Source organism: Amblyomma americanum, chromosome 1 (assembly GCF_052857255.1).
Source record: "Amblyomma americanum isolate KBUSLIRL-KWMA chromosome 1, ASM5285725v1, whole genome shotgun sequence".
Lineage (NCBI taxonomy): Eukaryota > Metazoa > Arthropoda > Arachnida > Ixodida > Ixodidae > Amblyomma > Amblyomma americanum.
In genome coordinates, this window is record NC_135497.1 from 539,594,500 (window position 1) to 539,617,230 (window position 22,731).

Consider the following 22,731-nt stretch of genomic DNA (forward strand, 5'->3'; position numbering starts at 1 on the left):
GACGGTAGGATGCTTTACGATACTGCTTGGGATATAGATTACTTCGCAGTTAAGCAGGTTCTAGATTTCATGTGCGCTTATTAAGACAGCAAAGCTTACTAACGTGGTCTGGAAGTGATTATTTAGCAAGCCATTTCGTACAAAAAGGAAAAGAAGTTAGAAGGCGTACCTCTGTAAAAAAAGAGAATTAGAGAGTACGCCCGGCCTTCCTACATGCTTAACAACACATTCTGCACGATGCGCGAACACCTCCACTTTGCTATAACGACCAGCTGACAAAGCTTCTTAGGCTCAGCAGCATACCTAAACTGCCTGTATGGTACACTTCAAGAGCACTGAACTCGCGCTCTCACCACTGGCAGCCCCCCGTTGCGAAATGTTAAATCAAGCAATTAACTATTTACCCCTAAAATAAGGGCACATAAAAATTTTTTTTTTCAACTTACAATGGACTTGGAGCCGCAGCAGCTGCCACCCAGGCGATGGCCAATCAGAAAAAAACTCTTGTCGACATACACTATATCACTGCAAAAGACTACAAAATCAAACTTATTGCACTCCTATCTTCAGCGCAGAAGTCGAATTTCTCGAGTTAATTAACACTCTTGTACATGCATTCATTCCCATGATGGCTTTTCTTGCAATGACGGCCGCGTTGCTCTTTTGCGACTCTATTGAAGTGCGGTTGTTTTCTGAACGCGTGCATTGTCTTCGCTGCTGTAGCATAGCAGCGTTTGTCTCTCTGATGATAGTCAATTTTTATGGTGCAATGACATGTGCTGCCAAAGAGCGGCATTGCACAAGATGTTTTCGTTTCATTAAAATGAGGTCAAAGAAGACGCTTTTCCCAAGCATTCCACCCTGAATAAGCTGAACACCTGGCGAGGAGAAGCTTGTACCCTTTGCATCAACTATGGGCACTTGGCGGCACTGGGGATCGAACCCTGCGCCTCAAGGATGCGAGGATTTATCTGTCTACTGGGCAACACTGTTAACCGCAGCAGTGGACTGATGTAGAAAGAAGAGAACATATATTTTCGCAACTCAAACAGGTTATATTATCTATTCGAGATGTTCGGCTTTCCATGCAAGGTAATGGAAGGCTGTAAGTTTGGGTTTGAAGCCGTTCTTAGGAGGTGTATAGCCTATTTTAAAATTAATGCCCTGGTTTTAGCGCGGTCATTTTGTTAATAAGCAATGAAGTTCTGTGTAGGTGCTCTTATTATAGAGCGAGCAACCGTATTAATTAACCATTTTATGATAGCCGCCACGGTTGCTCACTCCTTATGATGCTCGGCTGCTGACCCGAAAGGCGCGGGTCAGATTCCTGCCATTGCGGTTGCATTTCGATGCTAGAGCCGCTGTACTGTGCGATATCAGTGCACGTCAAAAACCCCAGGTGGTCGAACTTTCCGGATCCCTTTATTATGGCTTCCTTCACAGCCTGAGTCGCGTTGGGACGTTAATCCCCTATAAACCAAACCAAACGAAAACAGTTTGATAATACTCACGAAGTGCATGTTCAAAGATGAAAGCGCAGAGTTTTTCTTTGAACGCTTTCCATGGTGGTCCTTAATTTACTGCTGAAGCATCGTAAATTTCAGCGCTAATTTTCATAGTATGCTTTACGAAGGTGATATCTAAGTAGCTAAATCAGCAGGCAGTAAAGAAAACAAAATTGGCAGTGGCTTAGCTCAGGTAGGCCAGGATATGCGTAGCGAGAGCGACATACGCACGTTTAGCCCTTCAATCTTCATTCTTACGCTGATAGGCCTCTCCACGCGAAGCAATAATTTCGGGCTTGTCTGAAGCAGGTTCCAGTTGCCGATTAAGATTCCGCTTGCTGTACACGCGCCCACCGTCAGCTTTTTCACCCATGGAGCACCTTATTAGCAATGCGTTGTTGTGACTGCAAGAAGAATGAAGAGGATTGTGCACGAGCCTGCCCACTGGCTCAAGCTGAGCTACAATCTCAGCCACATGCAGACAGTATTAGAGTTCAAAAGAGATACGGGAGGAGAGATGCAAAAAAGGACGCGTGTCGCAGGAACCGCTTCATCTAAAGCGATGAGTACAGCTTAGCAACAGATACCCCGGGTGACAAAGAGCCCTCTCCACATATGTTACAGACCTTAGACACCAGCCCTGTAAGGCCAGGTGGTCGCCTCTTGTCACTAGCAATGCGCATACTTGCATCCTCAGGGCATTTTTACATTAAGCTCCACAGCCATGCTCAATTGCAACACAGGCGGAACGGCGCAGTGGCTGCCATGTTGCATGGCGCAGCTGGTTGCCATGCAGCTGGTTGCATGCGCGGAAGCGAGTCGTGACATCAAGCCTCCCTACCGCGCATGCGCTGCACATCTCAATGTGCTTGACGACACTGAGGTCACCCATTGAGATCACTGGGATTTCATCGGCACTGGCGATATCTGTTGCTCGAACCAGGGTCGTCGCATGAAAAATTTCATTCTTGTTGACAGCGCGTTTAGAGCACAGGGACAGAAGAAACACAGAGGACGACGTCACAGGCGCTGAACTTCAACTTTATTCAAGAATCATCGAAACCCTGCATATATACCCATGACAGAGACGCCACCAAGCGGCGAAAGCTTTATGCGCTCGTGGAAACAGAGATGATAAGGCAGGTAGGGTAAAATGACAAAGGCTAAAAAAACCGAAAATTTTTGAACAGAGCAGGAAAAAGCAGAGCAAGAAGATGCAAAAAACTTTACCAAGTCATTTGAAAGAAACACTCCGACACGTGAAAAATGGGGCAGATGACAGACAGAATTTTGAAGACGCAAAATATTGCCCCCAGATCTGCTGGTGATGTTTGGAGGCTCCCGGCCCACTGCTGGCCATGCCGCCCGCCTTTGCAAGATCGCTCGTTCGGAATGGAGACATCAAGCTCGTCTGCACCGGGAACACCTACGTCTGCTCACGCTCTACACCTCGCCGTCGCCCAACTCTACCAGGAAGTGGCGTGAAACTTCTATCATTGCCGACCGGACCACTGAATTCCTGTGGCAACAAGTCCTACCGAGTCTGCGTGCACTTGTGCCTTCTAGGAAGAACTGCGCCGTGAACCAGGTGCACCTCGTTGAAGGTGTCACGTCAATCCCGGAGGATGTTCAGCGATTCCTTGGTCATGGGCCAAAGTTCGCTGTGCAACCTAAGAGGACAGCGCCAGAACTGCTCACCTTGGTCAGGCAAGTCTCCAGGCTTGCCCCCTCGGGGGAAGCAGATAGATGTATCGCGGACGGCGTTGACGTGTTGATGCGAAGCAAGTCTGAAGGAAAGAAGTTTCCAATAAAAAAAACAATTTCGCATTTAAGTGATAACCATTTATCTCTGCTAACTGCTGACAAGGAAGGGGGGTTTGTGATTCTACCTGAACAATTGTACCTGTCCAAGGCCGCCGAAGCAATTCAGTCAGCGTTTAAAAATAGCCCGGTCACTTTAGCAACCAAGCAAAGAAATGTAGCTAAAAAACTTTGCCAAAGATTGAATCTCGAAAAGCTGGCTCGTTCAATAGAAGGTAACAATAACACTTGCTTGCAAATGTTCTTCACCGCCAAAACACACAAGATAGGGTGCCCTCTGCGTGTTATTGTTTCGAAGAAAAATACCTGGCAGAAAGATGTAGCTAAATACTTGCAAGATAACCTGAAATTGCTTTCTATTAATGATCCCTTCCTGGTGAAGAACACGGAACAAGTCATTGGGTTTTTGAATGCGAATAGAGGTAAAGTCTTTCGCGGATTTTCTATAGACGTCAAGGATTTGTTTTATTCTATCCCTCAAAATGACCTCATGAAATGCGTTCGCGAAGCTATCGACAATCACGGCGCCATAACCTTCCAGAATGAGTGTGGTGTTTCGGTGGATGGGTTCTTGGAATTGCTCTTTGTATACCTAAAATCAACTGTTTCTGAATGGAATGGGTCACGTTTCATTCAAAAGCAAGGAATCTGTATAGGATCATGCATTGCCCCCGTGCTTAGCGATCTTTTTCTTGCCATGCATGACAGAGCTCTCAGGAACCAACTTGAGCATTCCAGCGTTAAAAAAATTTTCCGCTTCGTCGATGATTTCTTAGTCCTTTTAGACTGCGACAACGAAGCTTTTATTCAGGAAGTGCCTCAAATTTTTAGTGTTTTTAAGGGTACTGTAGCTCCACTCGAACTGACCCACGAACTGCCGGACAATGATTCCTTGCGCTTCCTGGAGCTAAGGATTTTCTTCACGCCCAATCACGTGTGCTGGGCATTTGAACCGAGGGGCAAAAAGGCCATCCTACCTTATGACTCCGCTCACTCGAAGCTGGTGAAAAGAGGTATTATCCAGTCTTCCTTTCTTAATTCCTTGAACAAGTCATGTGAGCACAAACTTCAGGAAAGCTTCACAAACCAGATAAGCAGGCTCTCGCACTCAGGGTACCCGCCACAACTGCTTAGTTCTGTTGCTGAAAAAGTTCTGAAAATTATCAAGCGCGAGAATAGGAGGGCTCCGGCTGAAGCGCGCAAGCAATATAAAAAGGTTGCGGTTATCCCCTACATGCACCAAATTTCACACAACCTTAAAAAAATTGGAAGCAAAGCAGGAGTGGACGTCGTTTTTTCCGCCCCTCAGCGCCTTTCGCAGCTCTGTAGGATTGTAAATGAAAAAGAGAAAAGAAAAAGAGGCTGCACCATTCGGCACAGAGATCCATCTACTGCATGCGCGGAAGGCGTCGTTTACTCAATTCCTTTGTCCTGTAGCAAGGTATACATCGACCAAACAGGCCGATGTATCAATGATAGGCTGAGGGAACACAAGAACGATTTATCTGGTACTTCACTCAGGAATCTGCCCGTACACTGCCGAAACTGTGACCCACAAAATCCATGCCATCCTTTGTTCGAAAAAGCCACTGTGATAAAAAAAGCACAGGAACAAGTTGACACGTGAAATAGTGGAAGCAACCGAGATTGCTAGGCACGAGGGTGAATGTGTAAGTGCACCCTCGGTTTCATTGTCGAAAAAAGAGTTAATCTTTCTATCGGGGCCTGTTTGAAGTAGTAATGGTTTTACAAAGGAGTTAAACAAAATTTTTTTCCCACTATTCTCTCCTTTTCGCTTTTATTGTTTTTATGCACCTCATCTTTTAGCCTTAGCCGTGTTTTTTGTTGGCTTCATCTTTCATGCTCCTCCCAGTTTTTTACCGTTTTATCTATCCAGTGCATTTTATCTTCTGTGTTTAGCCGCGTTAATTGTAGGCTTCACCTGTATCGTTAAATTTTCGTTTGCCTATCCAATCACCACTGTGCTTTTTTCATTGTTGGTTTTTGCTTGCCACTATGCTTTTCTTTTTCCGCCATGTTTGATTTTTGTTATACGCGTATATTTTGGTTCAGTGTTTTCGGGAACCGTCTTCAAAATTCTGTCTGTCATCTGCCCCATTTTTCACGTGTCAGAGTGTTTCTTTCAAATGACTTGGTAAAGTTTTTTGCATCTTCTTGCTCTGCTTTTTCCTGCTCTGTTCAAAAATTTTCGGTTTTTTTAGCCTTTGTCATTTTACCCTACCTGCCTTATCATCTCTGTTTCCACGAGCGCATAAAGCTTTCGCCGCTTGGTGGCGTCTCTGTCATGGGTATATATGCAGGGTTTCGATGATTCTTGAATAAAGTTGAAGTTCAGCGCCTGTGACGTCGTCCTCTGTGTTTCTTCTGTCCCTGTGCTCTAAACGCGCTGTCAACAAGAATGGATCATTACCAACTAGCCCGGCAATTTGTCCTATTCATGAAAAATTTGGATCTTGGGGAAGGAAATGGCGCAGTATCGGTCTCACGTCTCGGCGGACAGCTTAACCGTGCCGTAAGGGAAGGGATAAAGGACGTGGTGAAAGAAGAAAGGAGGAAAGATGTGCCGTATGGAGGTCTCCAGAATAATTTCGACGACCTGGGAACCTTTAACTTGCACTGACATCGCATAGCACATGGGCGAGCGAATTTGCGTTTCGCCTCCATCGAAACGCTGCCGCTGCGGTCGGGTTCGAGCGGACGCGGTTTTCTGCCGCACCTCTCTTTCCATCCTTCCTAACTTTACTAACCAACTCATCTTTCTCTGAGAAAACGAAGCGTTTTTGAAACATGGAAAGAGCTCAGTAGCTCTCAGATCTCGACATCTTGGTGGACACCTCAACCCCACGAAGCATGTTTTGAGGAAAATTGCTTCTTTTGGGGAAAGGAAATGGCACAGTATTTGTCTCAGATATCGGCGCACACCTGAACCGTGGCGCAAGGGAAGGGATAAAAAAGGACCAAGAGAAGTAAGGAAGGAACATGTGTCTTAGTGGAAGGCATTGGAGTAATTTTGTCTATCTGGGGATCTTTAACGAGCACTAACATCACACAGTACACGATCGCCTTAGCGTTTCCCCTGCATTAGAACGCGGCCGCCGCGGTAGGGTTCGAACCCGCGTACTGCGAATCTATAGCCGGTGCTCTATCCACAGACCCGCCGCGGTGGCTCAGTGGTTAGGGCGCTCGACTACTGATCCGGAGTTCCCGGGATCGAACCCGAACGCGGCGGCTGCGTTTTTATGGAGGAAAACGCTAAGGTGCCCGTGTGCTGTGCGATGTCAGTGCACGTTAAAGATCCCCAGGTGGCCGAAATTATTCCGGAGTCCTCCACTATGGCACCTCCTTCTTCCTTTCCTCTTTCACACCCTCCCTTATCCCTACCCTTACGGCGCGGTTCAGGTGTCCAACGATATATGAGACAGATACTGCGCCATTTCGTTTCCCAAAAAACCAATTATTATTCCATATCCACTGATGATCCGCGCCGGGTAATGGAAGTACAAAATGTTTGATTTTTGAGCGCTCGCTCCTACCGCAAATAGTCCCCTCGTATTCGTTGTAGTCGGGGCGAGTGGATGGGTTTTGAGGAAATTAAAATCAAATTTGTTTTTTGGGGGAAAGGAAATAGCGCAGTATCTGTCTCACGTATCGGCGGGCACCTTAACTGCGTCATAATTGAAGGCTTATATAACGGAGGCAGTTACAGATGAAAGGAAGAAAGAGCTGCCGTAATGGAGGGCTGCGGGATAATTTCGACCACTTGGGGACCTCTAACGTGCACTGCCATCGTGCAGCTGAAGGCCGCCTTTGCGTTTCGCCTCCATAAAAACACAGCCAGAAGACGCTAAGGCGCCCGTGTGCTGTGCGATGTCAGTGCACGTTAAAAATCCCCAGTGGGCGAAATTATTCCGGAGCCCTCCACTACGGCACTTTTCTCTTCCTTTCTTCTTTCACTCTCTCCTTTATTCCTTCCTTTACGGCGCGGTTCAGGTGTCCAAAGATATATGAGACACTGTGTCATTTCATTTCCCCCAAAACCATTTATTATTATTATTATGATTAATATTATAGGACAGAAAACGCTTTTGAAGAATGGAAAGCGCGCAGTAGCTTTCCTGTCTTCAAAACACGTTTTCGCGGAGGTGAGGTGTCCACGGATGATGGTGGTGGAAACTTTATTACACACAGGGGAGTTTAGGATGCACAGGTCCTTGGGCCCCCGCAATGCCCCACTGCACTCAAACTTTCATGTCCCGGAGGCTCATGACGCTGGCAGCCCGGCCTGTGGCGATGGCTTGTTTGGCCGGGTCCTCGAAGCGCAGTAGGGTCTCCCAAGGCTCCCAAGTAATAAGGTGCTCCAGGCCCCGCGGGGGAGGCTCCGCTGGGTAGAGGAAAAGAACCATAATGTTAAAACAGCGCTAAGCAACAAGGACAAAGAAAGAAGAGAACACACACAAAGGCGCTGAAAAGCATCAGAAAGACCAGCAGTTGTGACAGCACACCTTCAGTAACCTTAACCTCCAAGGAAATGAGCCTGTTGCACAGGGGATATCATATCGGCGGTAACTGCACAAGCTTTTGATGCGGTGTGTATTTATTTCCATTTTAAATGAGTACATCTGTGTTTGACCATGCGCATGTGCGTAGTTCTTGTGTACGTATAAATTGACGTGCTTACTTCAAATAAAATTTAGTTGTATGATCAGCGCCTTTGCGTGTGTTCCCTTCTTTTTCCTTGTTGCTTAGCGCTGTTTTAACATTATGGAGCATCTCCAACTCACCCAATCTGCCGTTCTTCTACAGAGGAAAAGGATATGATCGGGAGTGGCTTTGGGGTGGTGGCAGAGGATACAGGAGGGGTTTGTTTGTACTTGGTGATAGAGCGAGCGTATATAAGGGGAGGGTAAAGTGCGTGTTCGGAGCCGCCTCCACAGTGTCTGATGATGATTGTCGAGGGAGGGATGGTAAGGGAGGTTCAGCCGACGCTCGGCTTTGCAGGCCTGCGTAAGTTCACTGAAGGAAGGCATGCGCTCCCGTGAGAACCCCAGATAGGAGGCCGCCGGTGCCCGTTTGAGAGAACCTCGGGCTAAAGCGTTGGCAGCCTCGTTTCCGGGATACCCGGAGTGGGCAGGCACCATATGAGCTCCATGTGGCAGGGAGGGTGTGCGGTGAGGGAGTTCAATATGCGAAATGCCGGGATGTGAACTCTCCCGCGAGCGAAATTTAGTATGGCAGTTTTAGAATCCGATAGTATATTCCGGGCCCTCGTGCGCATGATGGCTAGGGCAATAGCGGCCTCATCAGTCTGCTCCGAAGTGGCAGTGGGAGATATGTGAAGGCTGGCAATCGGTTATAGGGAGGGGTTCGTGATGGCTACGACAGCGTCCTCGCCTGTGCAAGCGGCATCCACCCACAAGGCATCCGGTTCCATGCGATAGTGTTTGTGGAGCGCCCGTGCGCGAGCTCTGCGGCGGGGTTCGTGGTAGGTGGAGTGCATGTTTTTGGGAAAAGTTTAATATGTAGTTCGCGGTGAATGTGCTGGGGGACCGGGAGCTGTGTGGGATCCGTGGCTGGTATTCTGATGTCGAGGGTGTGTAGGATGTGTCTACCGGTGGTGGTTCTCTCCAAGGCCTTTGCTCGACTAGACCAAAAAGCGATCATGGCGACGCTCTCCCCCTTGAAGATGGGTGTCCACGGAGATGTCTAGATCTGAGAGCTACTGCGCGCTTTTGCTTTCGTCAAAAGCGTTTTCCTTTTTTTTAGCGATAGCTATACTACTCATACACTTCGAGCCTTCAGCATGGCCCCTCGAGCTGCGTGGCGGCGCCGTGGCCTTGGTCACGGGGTTGGTCACGTGGTGCGGAGCACCTGCTTGTTGCGCGGCGCGCCGGCGAAACCGTATGGGGGGAGAGAGGAGGGGCATAGAGTTAATCTATTGAAGATGAAGAAACGGCCAGCGAAACAGAGTGGCGAAAGACTGACTTTCTAATTCGACTCATCGGGTTCCACTCGGTCAGATGTACCTATCGCGTCGCTCCAATAACTAATTAAACCGCAGCCATTTTTTGCGTGCTTTGAGAAAAGAACGCGTTTTTGACGAAAAGGGTGCAGTAGTTCTCAGATCTAGACATCTCGGTAGACACCTGAACCCGGAGTATGCGTCTTTTGAGGGAAAGAGACGTTTCTGATAAAAGGACAGGGCGCAGTAGCTATCACGCATCGGCGCAGCAGTGGAGAGCGGCGCCATGAAGCGGCGAACCCCTGTGGAACGGCAGCTGGTTGTCTTGATAACGGCGCATGCGCAGCGTTTGGAAGCACAAAATGTTTTATTTTCGAGCGCTTGATCTTAACGCGAAGATTCCTGGCGTTTCCGTAATAATCGGGGGTCAGCTGCGAGCGTTCTGTGGACACCTGAACTCCTGTGGAGGAAGGACTGAAATAAGAGAGAAACGCGCCGTACTGGAGGGCTCAGTATAAATTTCGACTAAATGAGGCCCTTTCGTGCACTCTCAGCGTCAAATGGAACCCGAAAAAAAGAATCGAAACAACATAAGGTATGCACCTTGAGAACCGCTACTTCAACTGCCATACTTTTCTCGTGTAGTGCAAACCGACGGATTTGGGGAGATATCTTGATTTTAATTGAGTGCACCCAGTCAATCGCAGGCAATCAATGGTTGCGTTTTCCATCAACAGTGCCAGATGAGCATGTTGTGAAAACATTGTTCAAAACAACGAGATGAAAATGATCGAAAATTACTTGAAAACGAAAAGCTATCTCCTTTCGTTCATCCGGAACGCAGAAAGAAGATGAGCGCTACCGAATCAGACCAGCCGCAGTGGCTCAGTGGTTAGGGCCCTCGGCTACTGATCCGGAGCTCCCGGGTTCGAACCCTACCGCGGCGGCTGCGTTTTTATGGAGACAAACGCTAAGGCGCCCGTGTGCTGTGCGGTTTCAGTGCACGTTAAAGATACCGAGGTGGTCGAAATTCTTCCGGAGCCCTCCACTACGGCAGCTCTTTATTCCTTTGTTCTTTCACTCCCTCCTTTATTCATTCTCTTACGGCGTGGTTCAAGAGTAGAACGATATATGATACGGATACTGCGCCATTTCCTCTCCCCAGAATCCAATTATTGTTATATTATCACCAAATCAGCCTGCTACCAGGCAAAGCGGAAGTGATGAAGCACCGAAAACAAAACGAGTCTCAGTCCCGTATTGCCGAGCAATCAGCTAGGCGCTTGCGCACATTTTCCGCAAGCACGGCGTCAATTTTGCGCATCTTCCAACGAGCAAGATACGATTGAGCTTGTTACTTTGAAGGACCAGCTCTCTCGTGGCAAGTTTTCAGGCGTCGTTTACAAAGTGGCCTACGCCGACTGTTCATCAGTGTACCGTCGCGCTTTCAATGCTAGACAGCTTTAGCTGAGAGTTCTGACGGCAAGCGGAGAGGAGCTCACGAGCACAGACGCCACTGCGCATGTGCACGTCACTGGGCCGGCCAGCGTTCTTACGGAGCAAAGCTTACGCCCTCTGGGAAGGCCTCTCCAGATGAGCGACAAGCAGTGGCGCTGCTTTGTCGTCGAATAATTACCTAAAAACACAGATTCTACGTTTACTAAACAGTTTCAGCGCATGATTAGCAGGCGTAATTGATTTTCTTTTCACTCTAACTGCAACTGTGATCGATAGGTGGAGCAGTAGAGCAAGCGATAGTTGTAGGCGAAGCTCTTTGTTGTTTGAGGCCAGGTCGGGAGTTTTGCGGACTAAGACATATAGAGTCAGGTACCACGAGATAGACACGTTGTGCGTTGCGCGCGGAGAGGAGCAAGAACCGGCTGACGACTTCATACGTTTCTGTAAAGGTCTTCACCTTGCAATAAAAAGCAGTGGGGCCGATTTATCCAAAGCATTGGGGTTTAAAGAGAGTGAAGGGAAAGTAAATTTTAAGCAGGCAGAAGTAACCAAGCGGAAGTTATCTCATTGGTGGCTAAAATCAAGACAAGTCATGGCTAGGTGCTTGAACCACCGCCCGATTTAAAGGGTTCAGCCTTGTCCGTCCGTCCGTTCATCTCTCCCTCCATCTATCCATCCTTTCGTCCATTCATCCGTCCATACATCCGTCCATCCGTCCGTTCGTCCATCCGTCCGTCCGTCCGTCCGTCCGTCCGTCCGTCCGTCCGTCCGTCCGTCCGTCCATCCATCCATCCATCCATCCATCCATCCATCCATCCATCCATCCATCCATCCATCCATCCATCCATCCATCCATCCATCCATCTATCCATCCATCCATCCATCCATCCATCCATCCATCATCCATCCATCCATCCATCCATCCATCCATCCATCCATCCATCCATCCATCCATCCATCCATCCATCCATCCATCCATCCATCCATCCATCCATCCATCCATCCATCCATCCATCCTCTACTCCGCTCGAGAAGACGGGCGATCCGCCCGGCTAAAACTCTTCTCGCGCGCCTCTCCGCTAGTGTATCTGTTCGCCCGCTGCGCCCGGCTGGCCGTAAAAATGCTCAGCTAAAATTATCTTTTTTGTGACATGTGGGAAAGCGTGGCAAAACTGCGATCCGCGCCGCCCGCGCCACACTCACGCTCGCTATTCCTTCGCAGGTATCTCTGCACCCTCACTTCCAGCTTCCGAGAAGCGCATGTAGATCGGAACCGATGCCTGGTGGCGCTTCGATATCCAACTGGCTTCCGCCCCAGCAGCTGTGATGGGTGAAGCAGATCGTTGCCGCCTTTAGCGGAGCAGCGACTCTCCGGAAATAGGAGCAGGCCCGCCATGATGTGTCCTGAGTTTACTGGTTTAGCAGTCTCAGCGGCATTTTCCCAAAACCGAGACTTGTTTAGCCTCTAGCCCCTGTCATGTAAGCCCCACGAGTGACGCCTTGGTACCGGTCAGCGATTTTCAGTGGACGGTATTTATGCGGGTCGCTTTGCTGTGTGTCTGCATTCTGCAAAAATGCCGTCGAGAGTTCCCGCCAAAGAAAGAAGATTTATTGCTCGTCTTTTTGTCGAGAGTGCCTCAGCGGGAAATATGTCGCTGCACGCGCTTTCGGGAAGACATCGGAAGAATAGGGGAGCACTCCGGCCGTCGAGTAGCCGCACAAAAGAAAGAAGACCGGCTGATCGTTGCTGCTGCAGTCGCCGATCTCTTCATCACTGCCCGTGAACTGCAGCAGGAGCAAGTGATTCCGGTATCTTCGTGCACCGTAATGCGAAGGCTGAGGGAAGCAGAACTGCAAAACTGCATGGTGGATCATAAGCCCTATCTATAGGACAGGCAGCGGCGACAGAGGCTTGAGTTCGCAGGAGCCCCGGAGTAATGGGCCGCGAATGACTGGCCTCAAGTTGGCTTCAGGGATGTGTCCACTTTCTGTGCGAGGTGGTACCAAGAGCAGCGCGTTTGGTGGCCAGTCAGCTGCAGGTAGGCAATAGTAGCTACATATTCACTGGTGTATGCTTTTAAGGTCGCCTGTTGCATTCGCCTATGAAGACACTAAACCATCACTTTTTGTTCAACTGTTGCTTATCCAGGGGACCACACTTTAATTTCGGTTCTTAAGTAACGTCCACAGCTATTGTCTCGCTTTCCTTGGAACACATATAGTACCAGGGCTGCTTACCGGTGTTTTACTGCTCCATTTTTTCTATGTGCAGAGCAGTTGTTTAACGTGCTATAAAACGCCCACTCTAGTAGCTTCCGTCGGATAAATTGCTCGCGCAGCAATTGCTCACCCAGTGCGTCTTCCACTTATAGAAGAAAAAGGGAACGAGCAGTGTGGATCAGTAATATTCTCACGCGCTTTTACCGCCCCCCCCCCCAACTAGGTGCCTAACATGTTACACGCAAAGTATGCTATCAAGACCTTCAACGCGTTGGTGAACAGGAACATCATAGAGTTCCCGTTGGTGCCTAATATCTTGGGCAGCCCATTTGCAGACAGGCTCTACTGGCTGCAGCATGACCGCAACCCTGTATACACTGTTCGCACTGTAGAGTCATTCGTAAACTCTCGTGGCTTGAAACGGCTGCTGTGGCCGCCAAACGGTGATGATTTACACATTCTAGAAAACTTCTGGGGACTGATAAAGAAGCGTCTCGCTTCGACAGATTTCGGCGCCATCACTGCAGACGCGGTGTGGTCCGGCACCAGCAAGAGGGGGGGGGGGCAGTCGCGCTGATTCTGAGTTGGTGGCAAGTCTACCGTTCCATGCCAAACCACCTACAAAAATGATCGCCGTGGATGGAAATTTCACGCGAAATTAGGAACGGGGTGCTAGACCAGCCGAATATCCACATCTGGTTCGTAGCCTTAAGCGCTCTGCACGTTTGTCTGCATTTTCTTTATTTCAGCAAAAATGCCGGAAGACACACATCTACCACATCGCACTCTGCTTGCCCAATTGCTCTTTTCTGCCTTTATATCGGGCATATCTCGTTCTCGTGCGGGCTCCCCAGTCAAAAATTCCTTCAAGGTGCCTTCAAGGGACCAACAGGATTCTTGACTGTCCATCAGCACTTCTTGCCTGCATTTCTACATGCACATGCATGAATCTGAAGGTCTTGCAGGATTCTGCATTGGCGGCTCTGTTTGTAATAGCGCGAGTCTGAAGGTGCTGAAGGCATCACCATTGGAGCCCTGTTGGTACTGGCGCGAGTCTGAAGGCATTTCTAATGGAGCCTGTTTGTGTAGGCGCGAGTCTGATGGTGCTGAAGGCATCTCCACTAGTAGCCCTGTTTGCACCGGTGCGACTCTGACGGTCCTTCAGAAACCTGCATGCAGCTACACTGTCTGCGGGCGCCGTTCTGAAAGATGTGTATGCATGGGGCGTCGCCTGCATGGCTGCCATCTCTTCGGCGGAAAATTATACTGGCAATGAAGCTTACGCAATTCTACGTGTGAATCAGTTCGCAAAAATCTTCTTGTATGACCAGCATAACTGCTCACAAGTGGCGATTTATGTGGCCAGAATGCAGCTTACGAAATTAGTGGGGGTTATGCACGGACGCAGGATGTACTACGCGCAAACAGACGCGTGCTTCCGATACAGAGCATGAAAGTCACTCAGCTCACGAAAGCCATGGATCGCGGTAAATATTGCGCGATCTCATATTGCCGTGCGCTGCAGCTTTTAAAATTTCTTCCACAGGCTTGATCGTTTGCGTATAACAATAACATTGCACGGTAAGCATCTCGAGTTTGACAACCGTAGTTATCTGGTTTGGCCAAATGCACGTACGTGGACGATGTACGTGCAAGCCCAAATAATCGATCGTGCCTAATTATAGCGCTGCCACTGAGGCAAACGTCTGCGTTTCGTGAAGCGCATATATGAAACCGCCCATATGCATTGGCGAAAACCCGGCTTTGGCGACTTATCTTCCTTCGTTCTCGGCACAGACGATTCCCGCCTCGCAGCATGCATGCTCGCTGTGAAGTGCAGCTACACTTAAATGCATTGCACAGTTTTCATCATCATCATCATCATCATCATCATCATCAGCCTTACTACACACACTGCAGGGCAAGGGCCTCTCCCATGTCTCTCCAATTAACCCTATCCTTTGCCAGCTGCATTCACCCTTTGCCTGCAAACTTCTTAATCTCATCCGCCCACATAACCTTCTGCCGCCCCTGCTACGCTTACTTTCTCTTGGAATCAACTCCGTTACCCTTAAGGACCAGCGGTTATCTTGCCTTCGCATTACATGCCCTGCCCAAGCCCATTTCTTTCTCTTGATTTCGACTAGAATGTCATTAAGCCGTGTTTGTTCCCTCACCCACTCTGCCCGCTTCCGATCTCTTAACGTTACACCTATCATTTTTCTTTCCATGCTCGTTGCGTTGTCCTTAACTTAAGCTGAACTCTTTTCGTTAGCCTCCACGTTTCTGCCCCGTAGGTGAGTACCAGTAAGATTATGCTGTTGTACAGTTTCCTCTTGAGGGATATTGGTAAACTGCCACTCATGATATGCGAGAATTTGCCATATGCGCTCCACCCCATTCTTATCCTTCTAGTTATCTCCCTCTCATGATCCGGATCAGCTGTCACTACCTGCCCTAAGTAGACGTATTCCGTCACAATTTCTAGGCTTTCGCTGCCAATAGTGAACTGTTGTTCCCTTGCTAGGCTGTTGAACATTACCCTGGTTTTCTGCATGTTAATTTTTAGACCCAGCGATCGGCTCTGCATGTGTAACTCATTGATCATGATTTGCAGTTCACCTCCTGAATGACTGAGGGAGGCAATGTGATCAGCAAATCGCAGATTATTTAGGTATTCTTCATTTATTCTTATTCCCAACTGTTCTCAATTCAGGCCTCGAAATACCTCCGGCAAACATGCGGTGAACAGCATTGGCGAAATCGTGTCTCATTGCCTGACGCGCTTCCTTATTGGAACTTTATTGCTAACTTTATGGAGGACTATAGTAGCTGTGCAGTTGCTATATATATCTTCCAGTATTTTGACATAAGGCTCTTCTACCCCCTGATTACGCAATGCCTGTATGACTGCTGTGGTTTCCACTGAGTCGAATGCTTTCTCGTAATCAATGAAAGCTAGATATAGAGGTTGGTTATATTCTGCGCATTTCTCTATCACCTGATTGATAGTGTGAATATGATCTATTGTGGAATATCCTTTACGAAAGCGTGCCTGATCATTTGGTTGATTGAAGTCTAACGTTGCTTTGACTCTATTAGCGATTACCTTAGTAAATACTTTGTAGGCAACGGATAAGCTCATCGGCCTGTAATTTTTCAAGTCCTTGGTCTCTCCCTTCTTATGAATTAAAATAATGTTTGCATTCTTTCAAGCTTCGGGTACAGTCGAGGTCATAAGGCATTGCGTATACAGGGTGGCTAGTTTTTCTAGCACGATGTCCCCTCAATCCTTCAACAGATCTGCTGTTACCTGATCCTCCCCAGCTGCTTTTACTCTTTTCATTGCTTCTAAGGCTTTCTTTACTTCATCTTTCGTTACTGGCGGGATGACGCACTGCTGTGCACTGCTGTCTTTCTCATTAACGCTCTGATTACATTGGCTACCTTACAGGTCTGTGTAGAACTCTTCGGCTATGTTAACTATCTTATCCATATTGCTAATGACATTGTCCTGCTTGTCTCTTAATGCATACATCTGATTTTTACCTATGCCTAGTTTCTTCTTCACTGTTTTAGGCTACCTCCGTTCTTTATTGCATGCTCGATTCTCTCGATATTAAACTTCCTTATGTCGGCTACCTTGCGCTTATTTATTAACTTTGATAGCTCCGTTAGTTCTATTCTATCGGTAGGGTTGGATGCCCTCATATTTTGGCAATTCTTAATCAGATCTTTCGTCACCTGAGATAGCTTCCCGGTATCCTTTCGAACTGTCCTACCGCCTACTTCTACTGCGCACTCCGTAATTATTGATGTCCGATTATCGTGCATTGAATGAACATCAAGATCACCTTCCTCAGTTAAACCGAATATCTGTTTTGCAGCGCTATCCTAAACTCCTGTGCTTTCCCTCTTACGGCTAACTCGTTAATGGTCTTCTTCTTCACTAGCTTCTTCCGTTCCCTCTTCAAGTCTAAGCTAATTCTACACCTTGCCATTCTGTGGTCGCTACAACGCACCTTTCCGAGGACGGCCACATCCTGAATGATGCCAGGCTTAGCGCATAGTATGAAGTCGATTTCATTTTTAATCTCACCATTGGGGCTCTTCCAGGTCCACTTCCTGTTTTCTCGTTTGCGGAAGGAGGTATTCATGAACCGTAAATTATTTCTATCCGCGAATTCGACTAATAACTCTCCCCTGCTATTTCTAGAGCCTATCCCATAGTCACCTACCACGTGGTCGTCAGCCTGCTTCTTGCCCACCTTCGCATTGAAGTCGCCCATCACTACAGTGTACTGCGATTTTACTTTATTCATTGCTGATTCTACGTCCTCATAGAAACTTTCAACGGTCTGGTCATCATGGCTGGATTTGGGTGCGTAGGCCTGCACCACTTTCAGCTTGTACTTCCTATTTAGCCTAATTACTGTAGCTGCTACCCTATCGTTAATAATGTAGAACTCCTCTACGTTGCCAGCTATATCCTTATTAATGAGGAATCCCACAAATAGTTCTCGTCTATCCTCTAACCCGCGATAGCACAGTGTGTCCGTCCTTTAGTGCACCTTCTATGCACAGTTTTATCTCCAAATAAATACAATTTAGGCGAATGTATTTTAAAGTCGCTGCATTAAGGTGCACACCACAGCGTCTGTTGCGCCCAATACGCGCAGCGCGCTAAAAAAAAGTTTTTTTATTGACACTTTATAGACTCGATCCTTCATCTGTTCACTCCATGCAGTTAATCCGCGCTGTCAGACGGGCTGATTCTATTCCAGAGCGTACCCGCGCATGCATATGTGTGCGGCGCACTGGTTACACGGCCGGGCGAACTATGCTACGCATGTGCACCTTCCATCACTTTTTCAGCAAGGTGCAGACACTGCATTCATGCTCGTCTCGATCTCGAGCTCGACCGTCTGGATCGAGCAACGCACGCAGACGCGCATGCGCGCACTGATTTTCATTAAGAGATGAGAAATTCGCGCATCATTTAGTCGGGGATTCTATTAAATGCAGCGCTTAGCTTACTGCGCGGCAAGGGCGCAGCGAATGCACATCTGCTCGGGCTACACGGCACCGCCACTCTACTAGATTTTTTTTCCCGGATTTTCACGATGCTGAATAGCGCTCATTCGCGGTGTCGAAGTCGTGCAGTGCACGAGTACATCGAAGTCACCCGGAGGCGATCGATGCATAGCCGCACAGCTTCGTTAATCGTGTGTGCCATGCAGCTAGCGCTCGAGTCACTCCACGCGCTGGCGATGTGTATGGTTGAAAACATTAAAGTCGCCTACGTGATAGGTACAGCGTGATGTAAGTCAAGATCGCGCTGGGAAATGCACAGATTTATGGCTACCCCTTTGCCCAGCGCCCTGCTAGTGTCACACTAGGGGAACGGGGATTACCCATTAAATCACACCAAGCGGCCACCACCATTGGCTAGAGCCTCCTTTGAGGGGTATTCACCCAAACATTCTTATCACTGTAGCTAGGAGTACAGCAACTTAACCCACAGCAGTAGGAGATCAAGTTTTGGTTACACACACCGACACCCATGGAACATATATGACTCAAAAATAAGCGCACTCAGTTTCGAGGTTGTCATCACACTTACAGATATGATTTATTTTACATGTTGAACAACAGCAAAGCAGAGGGAGTAATAAATGGTTAAAAGGAGCATGCTGAAACTGAAAAGAATTGCTAGCAAATTATGTAAAAAATGTAATACATTCTTTATACTAAAAAACAGCAAATATTTCGGACATACAAAAAAAGAAGCAGGAGAAAGCATAATCATCCTATGAGGCTGCTAGGCTGGGCATATCCTTCTGTCATATAAATACAGTCAATAGATTTCATGTCAGCCTGGGTGCCAATATGTTCTTATATTAGCACTAAATACTTTGAAGCATAAAAGAAACATTCACATTTGTTTCATAGCTGTGACAGCAGTTCGAAAGTTTGGAGGACTGCAAAAAGGCTTCTAAAACAAACTATTTATTGGACTGACTCGCGTCCATAAAGAACAGTTTCTCGGCAGCGGCCCAGCGACAAGCGTGCTCGGCGCTCGTCGAAGATGATGCCTGCCGCTCTTGGCAGTGCTCAATTTAAAGCTGACAATGAACTTTTGACAATGTGACAATATAAACTGGCCTTCCGTCACACTGAGGGTGTGGCGTAATTGTTGCTAACTGCAATGAATTACGTGGCCCCAAAAATGAAAAAAGTTGACTCTGAGGAGCTACTTCAAAGGAATTCAAAAATAAAAATTACACTGAAACTACCTTCATGAACTGCCATGGTAGATCACTGCCATATCAGTCCCTTTCCTTTTGGTTTGGCACCTCACACAAGTACGAAAGATTATTAACATTAAAAAAAAACACGCTGCAAAGCCACACCATCAAAACGGTACAATTATTCTGATCAGTAGGTGCATGCTGACACTGCATAAAAAGCACATCCAATACCAGCGGTGAAGCAAGCAGTTGTCAGGAGTGGAAATATAGACAACCTGCACTCCCATAAATTCCGAGTACAAAACATTATGCGCCATCAACCATTTTAACATAACAAGAACAGTTCTTCTCCGGTGTCGAGTAATCAGAACAGTGCATAATAATGCCGCGAATTTGAGCTCAAAAATATCTTTACATTTGAGGAATGCAGCCAAAGCGTGCTTTTAAAACAGTTCTCAGGTGCTCAGGAAATGATGGAATAGGGTGAGGCACACCGAGAGCACGTTTGGTTGCTGGTTGTGTACTGAGTGGCAATATTTCTCTTGGCAAAAGCCAAATGAGCAGGGAGCTCCAAATTCCTTTCCAAGCACCGATAGGAATGGTGCATAATGCACCGTTCAGCGGCCTGCATAGGCACCATCTTGGCTCATGAAACAAGCCGCACCGTTCGGCCAATTCCATCTTCGAAGGCAAATGTGGAAGTGCCCCACAATGGGCCAAACCTGCGAGGGGCTTTAGGTAGGTGCAGCAGCTGATGAACATTAAATGTCATTGCTGTATCATCCCACAGCCTAGCTACCTGCTGTACAAAAGACAGCAATAACACTTCAGCTGCAGAGATGTCACTGTCGCTTATGCAGCAACAAAAACAGTGCCTTCATGAGGAGCGCAAAGTGTACCATGTATGGTCGAGGCAGAAGATCCGACAAGCATAGGACACTATAAAAGAAAAGCCAGTACCTCCATTCAGTTGCCTTTCAATAAGCAGGCTGAGAGAGGGGTCATGCAGCCCTCGAGAAAGTGATTGGAGACTTAATTGTGCACAGTCTACAATCCAAAAGCCTGACATGCCGCCCGATGTAGAAGGCTGAACCCATAATTTAAAGCCACATCTATACAAGCTGCTTTGTCACGCCCTCAAGTACGCAGCGCATGTAATCAAACAGTAGGCCCCATATAAGGTAAATGCCCTTCAGTCTGAGAAGTTGAGATGGCCCCTTGAAGCCTTAAAATGCAGCATCTGGTCCTCTTGCTTGCTGCATTGCCTCCAGCACACGTCCATGTGTCGGTTCACAGGCTAGCTGTCCATGGTAGAGGTACTTGATCGTGCCTGCAAAAGCTGCATAGTTTGCAGTTCCCTTTCTGTGATAATGTACAGCTTGCAAAATTCAGTCTGAACCTTCCACTTGCATTGGGAATTAAAACCAGATGATACAAGTACCACGTATAAATCTGACAGCCTAGCACCAAAACGTACCCAATGCATGTCAAAAGCTATCAAAGTATTATGCTTTATTAAACAGTACATTAAGAGCGTACGTTGTTGGGCTAGTCGGTCAATCATGGTAAATACAAGGGGGAGGTACTGCGCACAAAAAGACAAGGACAAGAAGGTAACACAACAGTCTTGTTGTGTTATCTTCTTGTCCTTGTCTTTTTGTGCGCAGTACCTCCCCCTTGTATTTACCAAAACAGTACATTCACCTATTTCAATCTGATGGTCTGCATTTGGGAACAGCGTTCAATCCACTTAAGGTCAGGAAATAGCTGTATATTCATGAGCCTGTTTATACATTTCATTCTATGCTTTAGTTTCACTCAACACTACTTTAGCTCCTTCATAATACCATCTTGATACCTAATTAACTGTCAGTCATTATTACTGTGGAACCCTTATAAAATAAACCACCTGTAAAGACGAAGATGTGACAACGAGGTAGCGGCAGTGCTATCGCTGAGAGCGTGCTGCTGCCGGGCTCTAGAATAACCGCGGACGCCTAGAAGGCCTCGTTCTGCGCCTGGTTCTGCATTCCTGGTTCTGGTGGTGCCCGAGCTATTAAACCCCTTTGAAGTGGTGGAGGTTTCTCCTGATGCCGTCCTGGAGCTCCGCAGCGGCACTGTAACGTCAGCAATGCCGAATAACGCCCCCCTGGCACCCCAGCCACCGGCTGCTCCGCTTGTCTGCTCCGGAACACCTCGACAACGGGACCCGGCTGTCTTTAGTGGGCTCGGCGACTCTGACGTCGAGGACTGGCTGGCTTCCTATGAGCGGGTCAGCACGCACAACCGCTGGGACGAAGCCATGAAACTAAACAACGTCATCTTTTACCTGGCTGATGTCGCCAACCTCTGGTCGCCAACCACGAAGCCGATATCACCACATGGTTCACGTTCAAGACGAGCTTCACTGAGGTATTTGGCCGTCCTGGCGTGCGCAAACTTCGCGCCGAACAGCGCTTACGTGAACGGGCTCAGCAGCCTGGCGAGACATTTACTAGTTATATTGAGGACGTGGTGGATCTTTGCAAGCGCGTGAACAGCGATATGACCGAGACTGATAAGATCCAAAATATCATGAAGGGTATCGATTAAGATGCGTTCCAAATGCTTCTAGCCAAGTAGCCGGCCACCGTGGCCTCCGTCATCAGTGCCAGAGCTACGAGGAGCTCCGCAAGCAACGCATCCTCACTCGTCGCACCGTACAGAATGCCGCCGTCCTGTCCGCTGATGTCGAGACCGCAGGAGGGCAGCAGCTCAGGCATGACATTCAGAAGTTCATTCGAGAGGAGATCGCACGCCAACTAGCGCTCATCTCTGGAGTTCGGAACCCCCCGCCAGCGCTGTCTCCCACCCTTCAGCAGACGATCCGAGCGCAAGTTGCGGAGGCCCTGCCACCTCTGCCCCAGCAACCTGTGGCTGCCCCTCTTACGTACGCCGACGTTCTTGTCAGACCACGATCCCATCCCCGAGCCCTTTTCAAGACGCCACTCAAGCGCCGCCACCTTCGACGCCCCGGCCTGATTTCTCGTATCGGGCTCAGGTGGCACAACCGTCGCCTCGCTTCACGCCGGCAGTCTCGCACTACGGTCGTTTGTGGCGTACTCGCGACAATAGGCCTATTTGCTTTGCCTGCGGCTCCGCCGGCCATGTAGCCCGCTACTGCCGCAGACGTCCTTCTTCGCCTGCTGACGTCCTGCCACCATCTGCGTATGGGTCTCACATACAGCCGCCCCGCGTGCAAGCAGACCCATTGCCTCTAGCCTTCTCCACCAACCGCCAGGCTGCCACCTCTCATCGTTCCTCTTCTCCGCGGCGCCGTTCCCTATCTCCTATGCGCCGTCGGGCCAGCCCTTCCGCTGCGGAATACTAATGAGCGCAGTTCCCGAGGCAAGAGCTGCTTCCCCTGGGAACTCTACAAGGCCTATGCTCTCACCAACAAACGTCATTGATGTTTTTGTCGAAGGTGTTGCAACCTGTGGTCTCGCGGACACCGGAG